Source organism: Cupressus sempervirens, chromosome 1 (assembly GCF_028749045.1).
Source record: "Cupressus sempervirens isolate cs-2001-9-10 chromosome 1, ASM2874904v1, whole genome shotgun sequence".
Lineage (NCBI taxonomy): Eukaryota > Viridiplantae > Streptophyta > Pinopsida > Cupressales > Cupressaceae > Cupressus > Cupressus sempervirens.
The window spans coordinates 28,076,590-28,097,020 of NC_143118.1; positions in this window are offsets into that span (position 1 = coordinate 28,076,590).

Genomic DNA, 20,431 nt, shown 5'->3' on the forward strand with positions numbered 1-20,431 from the left:
CACTTCACCTTTGTTGTTCTCCTCTTCACAACTTCTCCTTAAGATTGTCAATCAACATTGAACCAACCTTAAAATTCATTCCTTATGCCTCCTTAAATAGGAAATTTTAATTTTTTGCTACTTAAACATCACCGTTGATCTTAGGGTTTGGTTAGATTCATCAAATCCTTCCATCCTTTTTGTTCTCCTTCTTCTTTTGGAAACTTTTGATCAAATCCTTGACTTTGATCATGTAACAAAATCTCCTCATGCATTAAATATGCTAGCTCATCAATCCTTATCTTCTATGTGCTTTGATTAATTCAAAATTCCAACTATGTCAGCCTCAAATTCAAAGCTACCTCAAATTGTAACTTTTGTTGTCACTTGACAATTATTATGTTCTTCAGTTTAGTCATTGTTGTGTATCTTAGCACGCTCTATACTTTCTCACTCGACATCAACAGGCTTGCTCAACCATTAATATGCTTGGTCACTACTACACTTCTTCAAACATTTGCTCAGCAATAACTAATACTCAACTTGAATTGTTTCACTTGTCTTCTACATAAGTTCCTTAATATTTTCTTTAGCTCCTTCATTGACTATGCAATACTTATACTTGGTCAAGATTATCCTTTAGACTTGTTTCAACTCTTAGCTTCATCCAATTATCTTATGTACTTCATGTATTGATTGAACAACACATTATCTTGTTAAGGACTAACTTATCATGTTAATTTAATTATTATAGGCCCATTTTAGGTGTTCATGGGCAATAAAAATGTCAAAGTGCTCAAAATGTAAAAATTATCAATGACAACATTAACATTTTGCAAACTACCAAAGAATCAATTGTGGGTCAAAAGAAACAACTGGAACACATGCACAAGAGCTATATAACCTCATTCCAAATTAGAGGAAAAGGTTGGAGTTCCATTTGTATGGAATTGACTAATAAAAGCATAATGTTGGATTGTAAACTTTGTAGCAATTGCCTTGCACCTCAAGCATCTACACTTTAATGGATTGACTTGAGTTTCTTAAATGAGTCTTTATATAGGGAATTGAATCTACTTATTCTATGCATGTTTTAGGTTTCCATTCTATTGTTTTGATAGGTGTGAATAAAATCTTTCCTTTGTGACTAGTTCATTGGCCTGTACAGAGTAGGAAGACTTAGAATGGCTCTAACTTGAAATCTAACAGTTGGACCAATGCGACCTCTTGGAACCTATTAGAGAATTTTATATAAATTTTAAATATGTAATTTGGAGTGATAACTTTTAGGTTTTCTATTTTTATCATCAAGCCCTAGGCAAGTTTAGTGATACTTGATTAGGTGACATAACTATTGTAGAGCTTTAAAGGAGGGGTTAATGGATTGGTCTATATAATCCAAGGCCATGGAGATGTTGATTAATGTTTAGAGGATCTTTTAGTAGGATTTTGAGAGAGTTTGAGTTTATTTTTTTGATATTTGAATCCCTTTAAAGTTAAACAATAGAAACAATCTAGAAACCCTTAATATTAGGCCCATTTCTAGGAAGGAAGTATACAAATAATTTGAAACCCTAGAACCTTAAGAATCTTTAAGTTCCCTAAAAGGATCCAAAATGTTGATTAGTTTCTAGCCTTGTTAAGGAAGTTTCAGAGTTAAAGTCCAAAAACCTCAGATGGATGCCTAATTGGGACTAAAGGGTTACTAGGCCTGATTCCAAGGGTTGGGAGAAATCGATAACAAAACTATGGGAGATGAGAACAAAGAAACAACAAAACTAATGGAAATAAGTAGTAAAGAAGCCCCTCCATCCAAATGTGAGTTGGTCATGATCATGGTGATCTAGTAGAGGACTTAGTGCATTGAGTCCAAGAAGAAAAGTGAAAGGAGTGTGAAGTGCTAGATTGGTAGAGAGGTCTTTAGAGTGGGAGGAGTTATAGAAGGTATTCCTTTAGTATAGGGTCATAGAGGAACCATAATAAGGCCAAGAAAGGGGCTTTAAAGGTCCTAGAAGAGATTATAGCTAAGTGAAGGATCCTCCCTATCAAAATTATATATGGTGTTACATAGAGCCATGGGTCTAAAATATTCCAATTTGATGTAATTAGATTTCTTATGCCATGACTTTAAAATATCCCAAGAAATGGGGACCCCCTAGTAATTTTTTTCTTTTTTAGACCCCTAGTCTAGGGTCTGAGTCTTTTTTAGGGCTCCATCTACTGTATGAGGCAACCTTGGCCCTCTGCCTAAGAAACCCACATACCAAAAATTTAAATATTTTGGAGAAAAGTGTGATTTAGGTGTTAAGGGGTGCACTAGTGCACCTAGCGCACCTTTCAAGGTGCTCTAGTGCGCTAGCCACGCTAGTATGGAAGCACATTCTCTTGGATGTGTGCACCTGTGCATCAAGAGGTGTGCTCCATCCTAGGCCTATATAAGCGTGGGACCCCTCTCCTTGTCCACACTCATTTTTCTCCTCCAAACTACTAGCAGTGCACCTTCGCATCTCGCAAGGTGTGCCATTTTCTTTGGATTTACACACACACCGAAGTAAAAAGGTGTGCAATTGTGCACCTATCCAAGGTGCACAACTATGCACCTTTTTTGCAAAAACATTAAAAAATAATAATAAGCAAACCTAAGCATAAAGGTACACACTTTTATTTCACCAAGTAAAAAGAAAACTTAAGGATTAGCATATAGAATTGTGTGCAGGTGCGCACCTTGGAACTTATCCACCATTGGTTTGTTTTTAAGACATCAACTTTTGAGAGAGTAGGTTGCACAAATTGTGCACCTCGCAAGTTGCACACCCTATTACTCGTCCACTTAAGTGCCTTGGTAAAAAAGGGGTGTGCACATTGTGCACCCTGCAAGGTGTGCACCCTTTGGTGTCAAAGCTTTTTCAAATGTGAAGGGCGCACCTAGTGCAGAATCTATATTTTAGAGTTAGAAAATGGGGTTTTTAGGCATTCTATCATTTTTAGGGTTCTAGATCAATTTTATTAGCAATTAGAGTTTGTTTAAATTTAATTTTCCACCTCTTAGACTAATAGGCTTTTATTTTTAATGTAGCGTGAGGTAGGAGTATCCCCAAAGGAGATGTCTTAGCCCCCAGCAATATAACCATGCAATAGAAACATAATAACAATGAAGAAACAATGTAAGATTTGATACCAAATTACAACTCTTTATTTATAAAATAATGGTTACATGCAATGTGTTGGGTTGTAAGGCCTTCCCGGTTATGGCTAGATACAATAGCAATTACAATAATAGTTCTACAAGATCCCTCAAGATCCAATCCAAACCCTAGCTAGTCCAGATCCACACTCTGGTACAAACCTCCAAGGAAGATCTCAACTTGTGTTCACAAGCCCACCAAGAAATCTCCTTGTTTTCCAAGCCACAGCTACTATCTTTGCTCCAACTTTATCCAAGATCCAAGTGTAAACTATCTTACATTTAGCGCTCTATTCAGAGACTCAGGAAAAATCATTCTTCGACTACTCCTCTTCTCCACGATGGATGAATAATGACTAAAGACTTCCTCCCAACCCCTACTTATACCAATCTAAGCCACAAGTCAGCCCAAACACAAATTAAATATAAATACATAAATTAAATGCCACAAGTCGACCTATAACAACAATTAAATGCCCCTAATTGATATCCAAGTAAAATAGTGATATCTCCTAGCTTTGATTCAATTAGAAATTGTGCTTCAAATTTTAGATATTAATCTAGGCCCTCTCAAATCCCTAAAATTTGTATCCTCTAACTCGTTATGGAAAATTAGTTACATGGCATGCAATAGGCACCTAGACCATGCTGAGCAACCAAAGACATTGTTGAGTTCCTAGACCATGCCGAGCAACCATAGACCATGCCGAGCTCCAAGACCATGCCAAGCTCCATAGAACATGCCAAGCTCCAAGACCATGCCAAGAACCAGTCCTTATTTGATTGAGTACTAGTCCAAGCACCCTCCAAAGAAACTACTAAGCCTTCTCCCATGAACTCCAAAGTAGTCACCAATAAAACCCAAGATGCTCCCGCATCAGACTCCCTAGGTAAATAGAAAAGTGTGTCCCACACTTTGATGCCCAAAGAAAGAGCAGAAACCATCTTCATCTTTAGTAAAGGCTTCTACTTCATCAAAGTCAATAGAACAACTCTAAAAATCAACCATCTATGCTTCATTAGAATCAAATACATATCAGCATCCCAATCAGAATGCACATACCCAAGAACAAACTAAGCACAATGCCTCATCAATAAACCCTCATCCACATTAGCAACTAGTGAATCCACACCAACAACAACAAACTCCACATCAATAGCAATATGTAGATCTCCACCAACACATGCCAAACTCACAACATGAATAATCTCATTTCTCACAACAAGATGCTCTGCAACATACAACTCATCACCAACAACAACTAGATCATCCACGACCAAGTGCTCTACAACTTTCATGTTAAATTTAGCAACTAATCATGAAAACCAACCTCTATTCCAGCATCAACAAGGTTAGGAATATCTTCAACAACAACCTCTAGCTACTCTGCAAGTTCTATCTGAGACTCCACAATCTAATAAACACAACCAAACTTTTCCACCTTGACCTTGGTATGCCATATTCTTTCACAAACAAGTCTCTTACTAGCCAAAAAAATCTTTTCTAGATCAGTGAACTCTAGCTCTACAAACATCTATGAAATTCCTTCCTCAACCTATCCTTAACTCGATCAACCAAGCTAGCTTCAAACTGAGCAAACATCTTAGAAAACCTCTTCTCAACCACATCACAGAGATTCACAATCATCTCAGGGTCCAATCCTCTCATAGCCATATTCCAAGATCTTCATAAACCCTCTATGAAAAAATCCTTCCCACACTCCTTTTGACAACCTCAAATTGTTTGCAAGTCAGATTGTAACCTACCACCTCGCATGAACAATCAGGAACCACATCACAAGTCCAGGACCATGGATCTACAATCCACAAACTCTCTACAATCATGCCTCAACAAGATCAATTTTCCATCTTTGCATCCATCAATCCATCTATAAGCCCTCTAAATTTGCAAGTTAGAACCACAATCTACCACCTCACAACCAAGAGATCTAGGACTCCAGAAAGAAAATCCACCACTAGATCAAGATCAAATCAGATCTATTTTTCCAACCCAAGTCCCAGTGCAAATTGCTACAACTTCGATGATCTCCCGACATGCCCAAGAACAACCTTTGCTCTAATACCACCTGACGTAGTGCAAGGTAGGAGTATCCCTAAAGGAGATGTCCTAGCCCCCAGACAATAACCACTTAGTAGAAATACAACAAGAAGAAGCAATAACAGTTCTGCAAGATCCCTCAAGATCCAATCCAAACCCTTACTAGTTCAAATCCACACTCTGGTAGAAACCTCCAAGGAAGATCTCAACTTGCACTCGCAAGCCCACCAAGAAATCTCCTTATTTTCCAATCTGTAGCTACTAGTTCTTCTCCAACTTTATCCAAGATCCAAGTGTAAACTGCCTCACATTCGGTGCTCTGTTCATAGACTCAGGAAAACTCGCTCTTCAGCTACTCCTCTTCTCCACAATGGATGAATAATGACTAAAGACTTCCTCCCAACCCCTACTTATACCAATCTAAGCCAAAAGTCAGCATAGAACACAAATTAAATACAAATACATAAATTAAATGCCACAAGTCAACCTGCAACAACAATTAAATGCCTAGAATCAATATTCAAGTAAAATTGTGATATCTCCTAGATTTGATTGAATTAGAACTCACACTTTGAACCGTAGGTATTAATCTAGGCCCTCTTCAATATTTGATATTTACATCCTCTAACTCATTGCAAAAAATTAGTTACACGGCCTACAATATGCACTAGAAAACATATTTCCAAAAGTAAGGTAACCAGACCATGTCGAGCAACCAAAGACCATGTCGAGTTCCTAGACATGTCAAGAAACCATAGAGCATGCCAAGCTCCATAGAACATGTCAAGCTCCATAGAACATGTCGAGCTCCAAGACCATGCCAAGCTCCATAGAACATGTTGAGCTCCATAGAACATGCCGAGCTCCAAGACCATGTCGAGCTCCATAGAACATGTTGAGCTCCAAGACCATGTCGAGCACCAGTCCTTCTTTGACCAAGTACTAGTCCAAGAACCCTCTAAAGAAACTACTAAGCTTCTTTCCATGAATTCCAAAGTAGTCACCAAGAAAACCCAAGATACTCCTCGATCAATTTTTGGGCAAATATAATGGCTTCTTCTTCGTCCTCCCTCACCGCAAAGATTGCTCCTAAGCTAGTGGTTTTTAAGTTTCAAGGTCTCCAATCAAAATCACACTTCCAAGATGCACATTCAGAGATGTGAGATATGAAAATGGGTCACATTGACTAGAATTCATCCTTGGTTCTATGCAACAAACCAAATGAGAGGTCCCCAATGGTGTCTACACTTATAAGATTAGGATTAGTAAATGTAGCTTCACACCCAGTTTCAGTACATATTCTGAGTTGATCATGGCTTTGGCTAAGAATTATGTTTCAGAAGAGAGGGTGGCCAAAAGCATAATTGGAGAGATCATTCTCAATCTAAGACCCAAGAATATAGAGAAAGTATTTCATCTTCCAAGTGTAGATCAGTATGTAAGATTGACATACCATCAAGCAAAAAGGTCGTATAGAGATCATGAACAAGAAGCCATAGAAATTATTCAATCTTCATATCTCATTGATAGAACACCTTTGGGAAGAAAAGTTGGAGAAGTAGATATGACAAGAGGTTACATAAAGGATGATATCAGACATTCCATAGTGCTCCTAAGCAAATTCATGGTGTAGACGCTTAAAATCGTCCCTAAACACTATATTAATTAATTTTAATAGTGTACATGACATTATAATTACTTATTAATTAATTATATTGGTCACATTCCTCTACTTATTTAATTAAATTATTTTAATTAAATGAGTTCATTCTCTTAAGTATTTAAATCTAATTTAAATACTTCTAGCCTTAATGTGTTAAATTAATTTAACACATGATCCTCCATGTTTACCCCTTTTTAAATAAATTTTATTTATTTAAATCCTCACATCCTATTAGTTCCTCTAAACCCATGATTAAATTAAATTTCATTGAATTTAATCTTAAGCCTAACCTAGAGCCTAGCCTATAACCATCATTTTCATTCTCTTAAGCCTACTTCTTCTCGAATCCCACTTAATCATTCCTAATCTTCTCCCTAATCTGCCTCATTAGCCTAAGAGTGTGCTCACACATGTGTGAGCAAACTTCGAATTCTTGACCATTTGTATGGCTTGCATGTCACCTTATGTGGCATCTACATGGATGCCACCTCACCAAGCCCTCCCTAAAGCCTATAAATAGAGGCCTTGTCTCAAGCATTTTCATCTCCCATTTTTGCATTGTTACCATGCCATTTTGAGTTTTGAGTTCTCATGCTATAAGAGTTTGCATTGTAGTTTGATTTTCCTGGAGATTCCTAGGATCATACTAACTATTTGGTAGCTGATTTAGTTTGCTTCATGCATTGTTAGTCCAGTTCTTCATGTATTTGCATCTTCATTTCATTTATATCTTAGCTTAGTTTTCACATCTCATTAGTTTCTTTGTTGCATTCCATAGTTTCATTCTTGAATACCTTCAAGTATGGCTTTCTCCATAGCCATTTCTTGAGGTGTTCTTCATTTCATTGCAGCCTAGATTCATATTTCATTTTCATTCACACTTGCACATCCACTCAAGAGATTCATTTATTGTTGTGTTTGAGAGAGCACACCAAACATACCCCCATCTTAACACACCAACAAGGCCTCTTAGGGGTGCCTTTGTTGAGCTATAGAGGTGGCTGGAAGATTGGGTTTGTTAGCTGCTTAGGGTTGCAAAACCCAAGCAAGCATTAGTTAATGTTTGTTCTTTTCATGTTGATGAATCTTTGATGCACTTTCAAGATTTTTAACTAATGTTTTCTTGTTAACTCATGCTACTAACAGGTCACATTTTCTAGCACATACATGGTATTACCAGCAATAGGACACTTAAACATGTGGATGGTGCACTTCATTGAAACCATCAAAATGACAAAGATGACAATCAACTGGGCCATAATTCTCAATGAGAATCTAGATGAACAGTTGGTGGCAGTAAAAAATGATCTAAAGTTTTATATGACATCTTATTTGGTGAATCTGTTAGTAGCAAGGACTATAGACTACCCAGGGTTGTTTAACAGGGGAAACTTGCAAGATTCTGATGCATGGCATTATGTGGTATACCCCTAGCTGGTGAAGAAAAAGTTCTTAGATCACAACAAAGAATACAAAATAGTGAATTATGCTTTCATTTTTGAAATTATCTGATTCATTGAGGGAGACTATGCAAAAAGGATTCCAGAAGAGGTAGCAACAATAATTATAGAAATAGGTGCCTACTACATCCAATTCAAGACATTCACCTAATTAAGGGTAGCATGCATAACTATAAATCCTAAGAGGCTCCGTAGATATCCATATGATAGACTCATTTTGCAGAGATTGCATGACAACTCTTGTTTGCATATGACAAAGTAAGGAAACAACATAAGAAGACCTGGGTATGGCCCATAACCATAGGTTTTTTTGGTGTCAAGTATGTATGTACCCTAAAATGGTCACCTAGATTATGTGCCCCATTCTTAAATTTATAAATTTCCTAAATCAATGCATTGCAATATTTTATTGAATCATTTCAAATCATTTTCCTTGATCAAATTGTAATTAATTTAATTGTTTCAATATTTCCTAAGGTTTGATCATTTCATCAATAATCTTATTTAATTAAAAGAAAACATCTATTTTAAATAAGTAAAATAATCTTATTTAATTAAAAGAAAATCTCTCTTTTAATTAAATGATCTTATCTTATTTGATTAAAAGAAAATTCTTCTTTTAATTAAATAAATAAATCCCCACTAAAAGCTCTCTTTTTGATGAAAAAGGAAATAAATCAAATAAAGATTCCTTTTTTTGCACATATCTCTAAGTGGTGAGCTTTTTCCTCTTACTTGTCTTTTTAGGGATTTATCCCAAATTTTTCTTCAGGATGCATTCCTCTCTACAGTTTCATTTATAAGGAGCCCTCTCCATCTCATTTAGAGAGATGTTGGTTGCTATAGTATTGTTATGCTACAGGTTTGGACATTGGAGCTTCATTGCAACTTCTCTCTTCTTGTCTTCTTCTCTCATGCATCCATGACTTCCATCATCATGCTTCATCCTTGCATTTTTACATTAGCTTAGAGTCATATTTACTTTCACAGATTAATCTTGCATTGTTATTTCCTTTCATAGAAAAGATTTTTTTTCTTGCATTGTTATCATTTAGATTAGCTTGCATCTTCATTTGCATGCATATTTTCATCTTTGAATCTTTCATTTTATGGTGTACTTGCATGGGCACAAACTAGGTCAAATAGAGGGCCTCCATTACAAACCCTTGCACTCCATGAATAGAGAGCTATGAGTCGCCATTTGAGACCTCATTCTTGAGCAATCTTGGATATAATGACCCATAGAAGTGTGTCAACATTTTAGCACACATTTTTTGGCACCCACATTTTGAGAACACAATTTTGGCACTCTTTGACTAATGTGTGATAATTTCAAGAACACATGTAGTGAAAGAGTGCAGTCGAAGTGTGAGGTCAACTTGGGATCACAAAACAACACAGATGTGTGGTCAACTTAGGAACACATCAGGATAAAGAATATAATTTTTTTGTAATAATTTTGTCTTAACAAAGACAAGGTTGTCCCAGGCAGAACAAAGATTGATAAAGTTGAACCAAGGATTTAAGTTTAATAGGTACTTCCCCCTCGTGATCGAAATTGAAATTAAATAGAGGAGAAATAACAAATTGATACATTTGATCAAATCAAACCAAAGATAAGGTTATTGATGTAAAATGAAAAATATAAGGATCACAGAACCAATGTAGATCATCAAGCATGGAAGGTTATTCCCCCAAAGTTGAATTAGAAGAAAAGAAGTGGGGTGAGAACAAATGAAAGAGAGAAGTTTGGAAGAGGTGGAAAGAAATGGAAAGAAGAAAGAGAATTTGCCTCAAGAAAGAGAATGCCTCAAAATCAATCAACTGTTTAAGATAGAAAATTTTGATTGAGATCACAAAAGAAGATAAGGAAATGAAGATCAAGACATCACCATAGTGGATTAAAAGTTCACAAGAAAGATGAAGGAAAACTTTCTCAAACTCATAATGCAACCTAAAAATGAATTCTAATAATGCAAGCTACGTGAAAATGCAAAGGTGTACTTGCAATAGAGCAACTGTAACATATGATTTTTTGTTCATCATTCATTAGATAATGTTAAGGAGCTTATTTTCATTATTTGGCCATTATTAACAAACATCAAAAAATCACACAATCATCACCAGTCACAAGTGCAACTATGAAGATATGAATGTGATTTATATCAGATTGGAATGTGGAAATATTCTAACATAAGAATCAAAGATATAAAGGTCAAGATGACTTTGATATTAGCTTACCCAATTTAATGTAGCAAAACCATGTTCGCATCAAAGCAGAGATGATGGGAGGACCATAAGAATGGTTGTGCAAAAATAGTCAAGGATGATTCTTCAAATCTCCTAAGTGTTTCAAGGGGACAACAAGAGACACTCTAGAGTTTTAAGGCCACACCCACAAGCAAAAAGAAAATAAAAACATGCCCCATGTCCCAAGTCCTCTAGTTATGCATACTAGAGAGACTTATTAGACAAGAATACTCAACAAAAATCAATAATAGTCAACACACAAAGAAAAGATAATAACATAGCTCAAGCATTAAGTGTCTGTGTTTAAAAATCAAAGTGTGTTAACTAATATTGAGTTCCGAGGATAAGAATCAAATTCTTGCAAGTAGGTAAGATCACATGATAAAATTGGGTAAGACCAAACCAATATGTGTTGAAAAACACTTGATATCAGGGGTTGTATTGAAAAATATAGTGGGGTGGTGTTGAAAAACACCATTTGCGAGGTGTCCTAAAGACTAATGCATCAAGAGACCAAAGCTAAGAAGACAAAGACTAATTCCAAACCAAGGAAATGAGGACAAGGAATGATGGAGAAAGGCTCAGTGTCAAGGACATGCACTAAGAAATAGGGGTACAAAGGCCTCAAGTAGCACCAATTTCTAGGTTTTCACCACTTGGATTTTATTGCAATTTTTAAATTTTTTTTAAATTTTTGGAATATATAATTTTTTTGGAGATACATCAAAGCGTCTATTGCTAGATTTTCACTAAGATGATCATTTTTTCAGGACATTTCCTGATTTTTAGAATTTTTAAAAATATATCATTTTTTTTTTAATTTTTAAAATATATCTTTTTTTTGGATTTTTTTGAGGATCAATAAATATATACAAAGGATTCCCCTAGACAAAATGTGCATCAAACTCCCAAGCAATATCACATCATGTAGTCCCAATGTCTGGCAAGGTGGAGGACAAGAAGGATTAATAAGTTGGTGGAAGAGATGGAAGACAAGAGAATGAAGGAGAATGAAGAGAAGAAATCCTCAATGGCATACTCCTCAAGAGTACCCAAGCTAGGGAAAAATTGTCATGTAAAGCACATTTGGACAAGCAATGAAAGGCCATCATAGGATAAGTCATGAAAGCATAATGTAAAAGTAGGAAAGGATGTAGTGCAAAGAAGTAGAAATGTCAAGAGACTTCATTGCATCGTGTTTTACTCTTTTTTTATTAGATGAAGACCAAATAGGAAAAGGATAGTGAAAGGCTAAAATGAATGGAGAAAAATAGATATGAAGGCTAAACATGAAAAGAATGAAAGCAAGATCATCATAAGATAGCACACAAGATATCCAAATGTTTGTGTATATGTCAACATTATCAAGATCAAAGAGAGATGAAAAAATGGATGAAAGATGTAGAAGAACTACTCATGATGCCTGATTGCCAAGTTTTCATCACAATACTTATCCCAGGTGCCACAAGGGAGTGGTTTTCACCATAGGAAAAATTTATTTCTCTTTAATTTTTCTGCCAAGGTTCCCATTTCGAGGTTTTCACCAAGGCACACTTTCATTTTTTTCATTTTTTTTCTCTCTTTTTCTTTTTTTTTTTTTAAATAATTTTTTTGGAAGAAGGCAATCTTTTTAGATAACACTCCTTGAAAGGATAAATCAAGATATGCCAAGGATTCAAAATGATATGCTCAAAGATGTTGATAGGGAAAGGAAGATGGAAGAGAAAAATGGAGGATAAGGTTTTATGCAAAGCGAGTGAGGTTGGAAGATAAGAGGAATAGGAAAATGAGGAAAAAGGATAGAAGGTAAAAGGATAGTGAATGCAAGGATTATGAAAAAGTAGACAAAAAGGAAGGCAAGATCAACACCAACGCACATCTTGAAGGGTGGCAAGAGGATGGAGGAAACATAAATGAAGGGATACGTGAATGAATATGGTGAATGGATAGAAGAGGTTGTGGTTTAGGTGCATGGAATGGAAGAATGCTTTTGGAAGAAGATGAAGTGGAAGTATTTGGAAGCTTGAATGTCAACTTCACTTGTTGCTCAACATTAGAGTCTTTAAAGAGAGACTTTGGAATCCATACAGTCATAGGCTTTTCATTTCTTTTTGATGATTTAGATAGAATATCTTCAATGATGTATTTTAGAACCCATACTTGTTTTGTATTTTTCTTCTTAGATATCTATTTTGACTTTATGCCCCTATGTCCATTAGAGGAGACATGGTGATCTTCTTTTTCAGATGGATTCTAGTATTTCTTTTTTTTCTCGTATTAAGAATTCAAGTTACTTCCAAAAGACTTGGGACTTGTGGAAGAAGAAGGAAGATATAACTGGTTTAGATGGGTGGGTGGATGAAAAGGATTCAAGGATATGCATCTATGTTGATCGTGAGGAAAGATAGGAGATGGAGGGACTTAAGGAGCCAAAATGGATGACAAATTAGGAGATTAGGAGGGGGAATGAAGGGACATAAGGACCCAAGATGGAAGGAAGACATGAAGCTTGTGGTATTGGTGGAGGAAGTATAAGGATGGAGGTGGAAGATGAGAAATGATAATCAATAAGTCCATCAACATCTATATGACAACAAAGGACATCAACATCTTTACAATGAGCATTAGGATTTTCAATAGAATCATGATAATCTTGAATAGGAGTAACTTCTTTGATAGGATTTTTTGAAGCTTGAAATTTTGAGGAAGAGTAGAAAGTGAACATGGACTAGTAGAACAAGAAGATGGAATACTTTGATCTTGACAAGTATCTTTGGATAGAATAGGCATAGAACCTTGATCATGATTTTTAGTAAGCTCAAGAGAAATAGTGAAAGTAGTGTCTTCATCATACTTAGGACGTGGATAAGACATAGGATATGGAAGAGTGACATCTCGAAGGAGATTAAGGGGTGCTTGATCTTGATCTTTCTTGACATTTTTATCTTTATCCTTTTGAGAGTCCTCCTGACATGGAGCCACTTCTAAGGAAAAGGACGTATATAAGGTTTGCATGATAGGATCTTGAAGGGGTAATGAAGGACTAGCTGAAGTGAGCATAGTAGGTATAGCATCACATGAAGGTTGAGCATCTTTAGTCTTAGTAGCATGAAAAAGTTTTGTAACCAAGTATAGATTAGCTTGAGTTTCTTTAAGAGGTAGCCCTTAAGGATACACATAATTAGTGCAGAAAGCATTAGACTCTTGGTTTGATGGAAGAATATTGGATAACTATGAATTTTTGGGAGATGTATAAGTATTGGAAGAAGTGGAGGTGTCAATGAGACTGTCACTAGACATAGGTTCATCAACGTGATCTTTCTCAAGAGAAGCATCCTCATTACATAAGTCATTAGGAATTTCAGCATCAATAATATTGTCATCAATAAGATCTTGAATTATACATTTGAATGCGATACAATCTTTAGTTCTATGAACATTTCTTGTATAGTAGCTGCAATAGTGATCATATCTCCACCATGAAGGTTTTACCTCAGGTTCATAAGGTGTAGAACATTTGTATGGTAAAGTAATGAATTTTTTTGTAACTAAGGTCTCAAGCACCATGTCATATGAAAATTCCAAAGGAGTAAAAGTTCTCTCAAAAGTATGTCTGAGACCATTTTTGTCATTCTCATCTTGGTCAAAGATAGGTCCATCATGAAATATTGACATATGCTCAAAGGAGTTATTACTTGCTTTCTCTCTCTCCAGAGGTCTTTGGATCTAGAAGATGAAGACAATTGATGTCTTGGAGTAGAATATGTAGACCTTAAAGAAGATGATTCATGTAATGATGTAATCTTCTCCTCTAATAATTTTTCAAATTTACTTTGCATTCCCATTATGCGCTTAGGGAGATAAAGGTAAGTAGGATCATTTGTCTCTTTTATCTCCAACAAGGCTTGTCTCTCTAACTCTAGGAGTATAAATTGCTCTTCCTTTGTAGCTTGTTCATCTAGGAAGGCTTTCTTTTCATGCTCAATTTTCTTAAGTCTTTGACGAGTTCAAACTAAGGTTAATTGGTCAAAAACAACTTGAGGACTCTTTCCTTGATCTACTTGATATCTTGTTGTAACCAACATAAAAGAAAATGTACTAATTTAAGACAACCCTAAGAAACATTACTACCAAAATAGATAGTAAAAGCACTCACTTGTCCAAAAGAGATGACAAGATAGAATTTTGCAATAGGCATAAACCAACACTGTCACAAAGGCACCCATTACTTTGGGTGAATACCCTAGAACATATGGATCAGGAGGATGATTTACCCAAATTATAATTAATTGAAATTTAATTTGAACAAAAGTGAATGGACAAGAGATTACTAAGACTCTCCAAGCGTGTTATCAAAGAATCCAAAGGTTTATCTTCTCAACAAGGATGATTTCTAACTCACCAACTCCAAGCAAGGTCACTCATAAAATCAAAGATTACTAATTCAAGAGGTCCAAACACAAAAATCCAAGGTGCAAACAAGCTTCCAACAATGGGGTAAGTGACCTAATTTGACTTGGATAAACTAAGGAGGACTAGAAATGATAGAATAACAAATCGAGAAAGGTTTCAACTCGGGAACTCAGTTTTCTTGTTTGTTTTAATTGACCAACTAGATGCATCAATAGATTGATATCACAAATCAAGCATGCAAGACAACACTCAGAAAGTTCAAGCAAATGTCTACAAGCAATGAGTAAGGGACAAAGTAACCTTGTACATAAACAAGAATAGTGTCTTAGTATGAATCTAATCCCTACAGCAACTACTGTCTATGTTCTCAAAATGTTTTCCAGTCACGTAAATAGTCATAGAAAAGAAAAAAATGGGTTGTACTATGATTCTTAGTAATGGTCAATTCTGTAACTCTTGCAATCTTAAGTGAGCAAAATCCAATCTCAACACACCATGGTTTTGACACATTCTGAGAATTTAATCAATCAGAGATGTTGAGGAAATCTAACAGCCCAACAAAAGACTACAGCCATGGAGATTTCTTCCACAAGGATATTGATATAGTGGATGTTGCTACCATGGTAAAAGTGGCTACTATTGGTTGAGGTTCTATCCACGTGGTTTACCCAATAAAGGGAGTGTCCACTATGGTTAGCCCTCTCTAGTCAAGGAATACTCACAAAATTGGACCACATAGGGACTTAGTTCAAATTCAAGGGTTCCAAGTTTTTGATGTGCCCAAAAGGGAACAAAATATACTCCTCTAGCCTCTTCACCTCACCTAAACATAGAAAATAGATTCATTGACATGCTAATTTGAAATCACTTCACTGAGGTTTGGAAAGCCAACAACAATCACCACCAAGCTCAAGAGAGAAAGTAAAAGCAAATATCAAAGACAAACCAAACAAGACAATGAAATAATATCAAATCCTTCCCTACCTAGAAGGGGATCTATTGTCAAGAAGAGCTTTGCATGTAAGTCAAGAAAATGAAGCCCACTCTCTCAAGATCACTAGAAATAGTGTTCATAGGGCCTAATTACTATGTGAAACATGTATGCAAGAAAGAAAATCTAGGTCCAATTTTAGAGCACTAATTGTAATGTGAATTACAAAAGTATGTAAAATACTCAAGCCAAATACATGAGAGGTTCACTTTTAATTCCAAGGTCCAAATGTTATAGAGATGTATAAGAATACCTCAAATCCAAAACAACGTGTGTGTATCACTCCACTAATCTAATGAACCAAGCAAGCACTCCAAGCAAACAACAAGCAAACCAATACAAGATAGATATGTCTTATGCAAACCCTGGGGTTAGATCTCAAAATATGATTGTTACAAGTATTAATAACTAGAAAATAATCCAAATGAAAACTCACATCATGCATCGAACCATGTGAAAATTAAATGCAAGTTAATCATTAAATGTCTTTTTTTTTAATTCTGATTTTTTACCTAGTCAACAAGATTAGACCTATATGCTATGAATTCATATCCAAAAACCTAAATATAGAAAAGAGACCCCTATTAAAAAATAGAAAAATTTCCAAAAAAGTTAGAATTTTAGAAAAATATTTTCATTTGTTCCCTAGGGACCTATTTTGTCAAAATAGACCAATTTTTGTAAATTGAGTGTCTGATTCCTCATATAAGCTCTAACATTAAAACACAAAGAAACAACCCCTTTTAAATTTCGGAGACCTTTTAAAAAATGTACACTTTTCTGAATTTTTTTCTAATTTCTATCCAAAAAATATTTTCATTGAAAAATAAAGAAAAAATTTTAAAAATATGAATTACCTTAGAAAATCTAATTTTTTAACTGAAGCTTCCCTAATAGTTTTCCAACCTGTAAAAAAAATTCAAACCAAAATACCAAGTTGTTTGGGAGATATGATCATATCTTTAGATCTAAGGTTTTTCATCTCCAAATAAATCCACACAAGGGGGTTAGCTCCAAAAATGGCCAAAACTAGCATGTAAAGGTGGGTTGCCCCAAAGTAGGCTCCAAAAATGTGTGCTAAAATGTTGACACAATTCTATGAGTCATTGTATCCAAGATTGCTCAAGAATGAGGTCTCAAATAGCGACTCATAGCTCTCTATTCATAGAGTGCAAAGATTTGTAATGGAGGCCCTATGTTTGACCTAGTTTGTGCTCATGCAACTACACCATAAAATGAGAGATTCAAAGATCAAAATATGCATGCAAATGAAGATTCAAGTTAATCTAAATAATAACAATGCAAGAAAGGAAATCTAATCTATGAAACAAAATAACAATACAAGATTAATCTATGAAATTAAATATGACTCTAAGCTATGTGAAAATGCAAGGATGACGCATGGTGATGGAAGCCATGGATGCATGAGAGAAGAAGACAAGAAGAGAGAAGTTGCAATGAAGCTCCAATGTCCAAACCCTAAGGCTCAAATTCCTCCAAACCTATAGCATAACAATACTATAGCAACTAACATCTGTCCAAATGAGAAGGAGATGGCTCCTTATGAAAGAAAATGTGGAGCTAAGAGGCTTCTCACAAGAGCAATGTGGGATAAATCCCTAAAAAGGCAAGAGGAAAATGCCCAACACTTAGAGATACGTGCAAAAAAAAGGAATCTTTATAAGATTTTATTTGATTTATTTCCTTTTTTTCATTAAAAATAGAGAGAGCTTTAAGTGGGGATTTATTTATTTAATTAAAAGTGGGACTTTCATTTAATTAAATAAGATAAGATTATTTAATTAAAAGGGAGATTTTAATTAAATGAGATAAAATAGTTTAATTAAAAGAGATTTTTTTAAAAATTAAATAAGATAAGACTATTTAATAAAAAGAGAGATTTTAATTAAATAAGATAAAACTATTTAATTAAAAGTAAATATCCTTTTAAATAAATAAAATAATCTTATTTAATTGAAAGACAATCTCTTCTAATTAAAATCTCCCTTTTAATTAAATAACCTTATCTTATTTAATTAAAAGAAAATCCCTCTTTTAATTAAATAAATAAATCCCCACTTAAAGCTCTCTCTTTTTTTAATGAAAAAAGGAAATAAATCAAATAAAATCTTATAAAGATTCTTTTTTTTTTGTACATATCTCTAAGTGGTGGGATTTTTCCTCTTACTTGCCTTTTTAGAGATTTATCCCACATTGCTCTTGTGAGAAGCCTCTCACCTCCACAGTTTCTTTTATAAGGATCCCTCTCCTTCTCATTTGGATAGATGTTAGTTGCTATATTATTATTATGTTGCAGGCTTGGAGAGCAATTTTGGAGAAGGAGTTTGAGCCTTACGGTTTGGACATTGGAGTTCTCTCTTCTTTTCTTCTTCTCTCATGCGTCCATGACTTCCATCATCATGCTTCATCCTTTCATTTTCACATTAGCTTAGAGTCATATTTACTTTCATAGATTAATCTTGCATTGTTATTTCCTTTCATAGATTAGATTTCTTTTCTTGTATTGTTATCATTTAGATTAGCTTGCATCTTCATTTTCATGCATATTTTGATCTTTGAATCTCTCATTTTATGGTGTACTTACATGGGCACAAACTAGGTCAAACTGAGAGCCTCCATTACAAACCCTTGCACTCCATGAATAGAGAGTTATGATTCACCACTTAAGACCTCATTCTTGAGAAATCTTGGATATAATGACTCAAAGAAGTGTGTCAACATTTTAGCACAAAAAGTAGAAGCGTGATATCATGACTTTTGAGCTAAAATGGGATCCGTGCCCCTTGGAGGATTATAACTCCCCTCGTCCATGTTTTGATAATATTTGTAGAATCCAATACTTGGTAGGAAAATAATTTAAACATGAATATTCTATAGAATATCATTAGATGAATGTAGTAGATGACTACGATATCTGGATAAGGGATTATTATAGGATGACTCTTCATTTGGTAGGCAATGTCTTGAAAATAAATGTCTCATTGAAGTTTGTTCAACAAGACACTTCAGATGTCTTGGATCCCCTATATAATCAAGATAAGATATGTGATCAACCAATCATGAATGTCGAAATTGATAGAGAAGAAAATGCAAATATCAATCATAGGGCAAGGCATATCATCTAGTTGACCAAATAATGGATTAAGAGACCATTCAAGCTTGACTCGATTCCACAAACAATAGTTTTCCAAGCTATATCCCTCCTATTGAAAGGTAGAGGGGCGAAGGTTATAGTACCAACATTCACAACCCAAATCTCCAATTAGGCCAAAGGTAATGCATCTGAATGATAGGGGAGTTGGGTACTTCAAGGCACAAAAGGGCAAGAATAAAAGGAAAAGAGTTTCTTTACAGCAAGTTGAGCTCGAGGTTAAAGGGACTCAAGTCCAAGAAGCCACTCAAGCTCAAGATAATCTATGAGTGCCACCACTAGAATAGGGACAGGGATCTAAAGAGAAAGCACAAGAGGTGTCCCCACAAGTTTTGTAACGCCCCGCTCGGGAACCCAAGAGAAATAAACCTAACATGTTACAATGTTTACTGAACTATTTTTTTTTTATGTTTGAACAACATCAAGATAACATTAATGCGAAAGAAATATAATTATGCACATGAAATACACATTTACAATTACAGATACAGTTTCAATTCCTCAAGGGTTCCTTTACGTTGAGTCACATTTAATAATTTTAAATTAATTAGTTTAAGTTTCAAATACAATGCCACATGATCATAAAGAAATAACATATACATAATTGCATAAGCAAAGCATAAGTATAACTAATACAATGAAAGTACATCCAATTAATAACATCCACTGCACATGTCGCAGGGTATGTGCGAATAGATATAATACATCAAAATACATGATAGAATTATTACATCAACTGAAAAGAAGTCTTTGAGATAAGAAATAAGAATGAAAAAGATACATCTTCTGCAACAAACATCCAACAGCTAGCAAAGTGAGGGGGACCCAAATGGTAAGAAGACACTACCTCCCGACCGCATGGTTACCTAGTCAGGCTTCCACTCCCATTGTGTAGGGAAGATAATGAAGGATCCTCAAATAGCTATTCAAACATAAGACATTCCTAGGTATGGAATACCTAATAGCCAAAACTACCTCAAAGGTAACACATGCTACTCAAGAAGATAAAATAATCCAAAAAGAAAGAACACTCAATCCAATACCAACACCATATAACCAAACATCATACACAAACCAAGTATAAACCAAATACCAAGATCATAAGATAAAGTCAACGAAAGATATCCTCCTCAAATCAATAACCACATGTCAAAAGTACATCATCCGTGAATCACCAATCATCATCAATGAAAGTAATAACCAGAATAAACACATCAAAAAATAAGTACACCACCAGAGGTACACAAAATCTATAGAGGA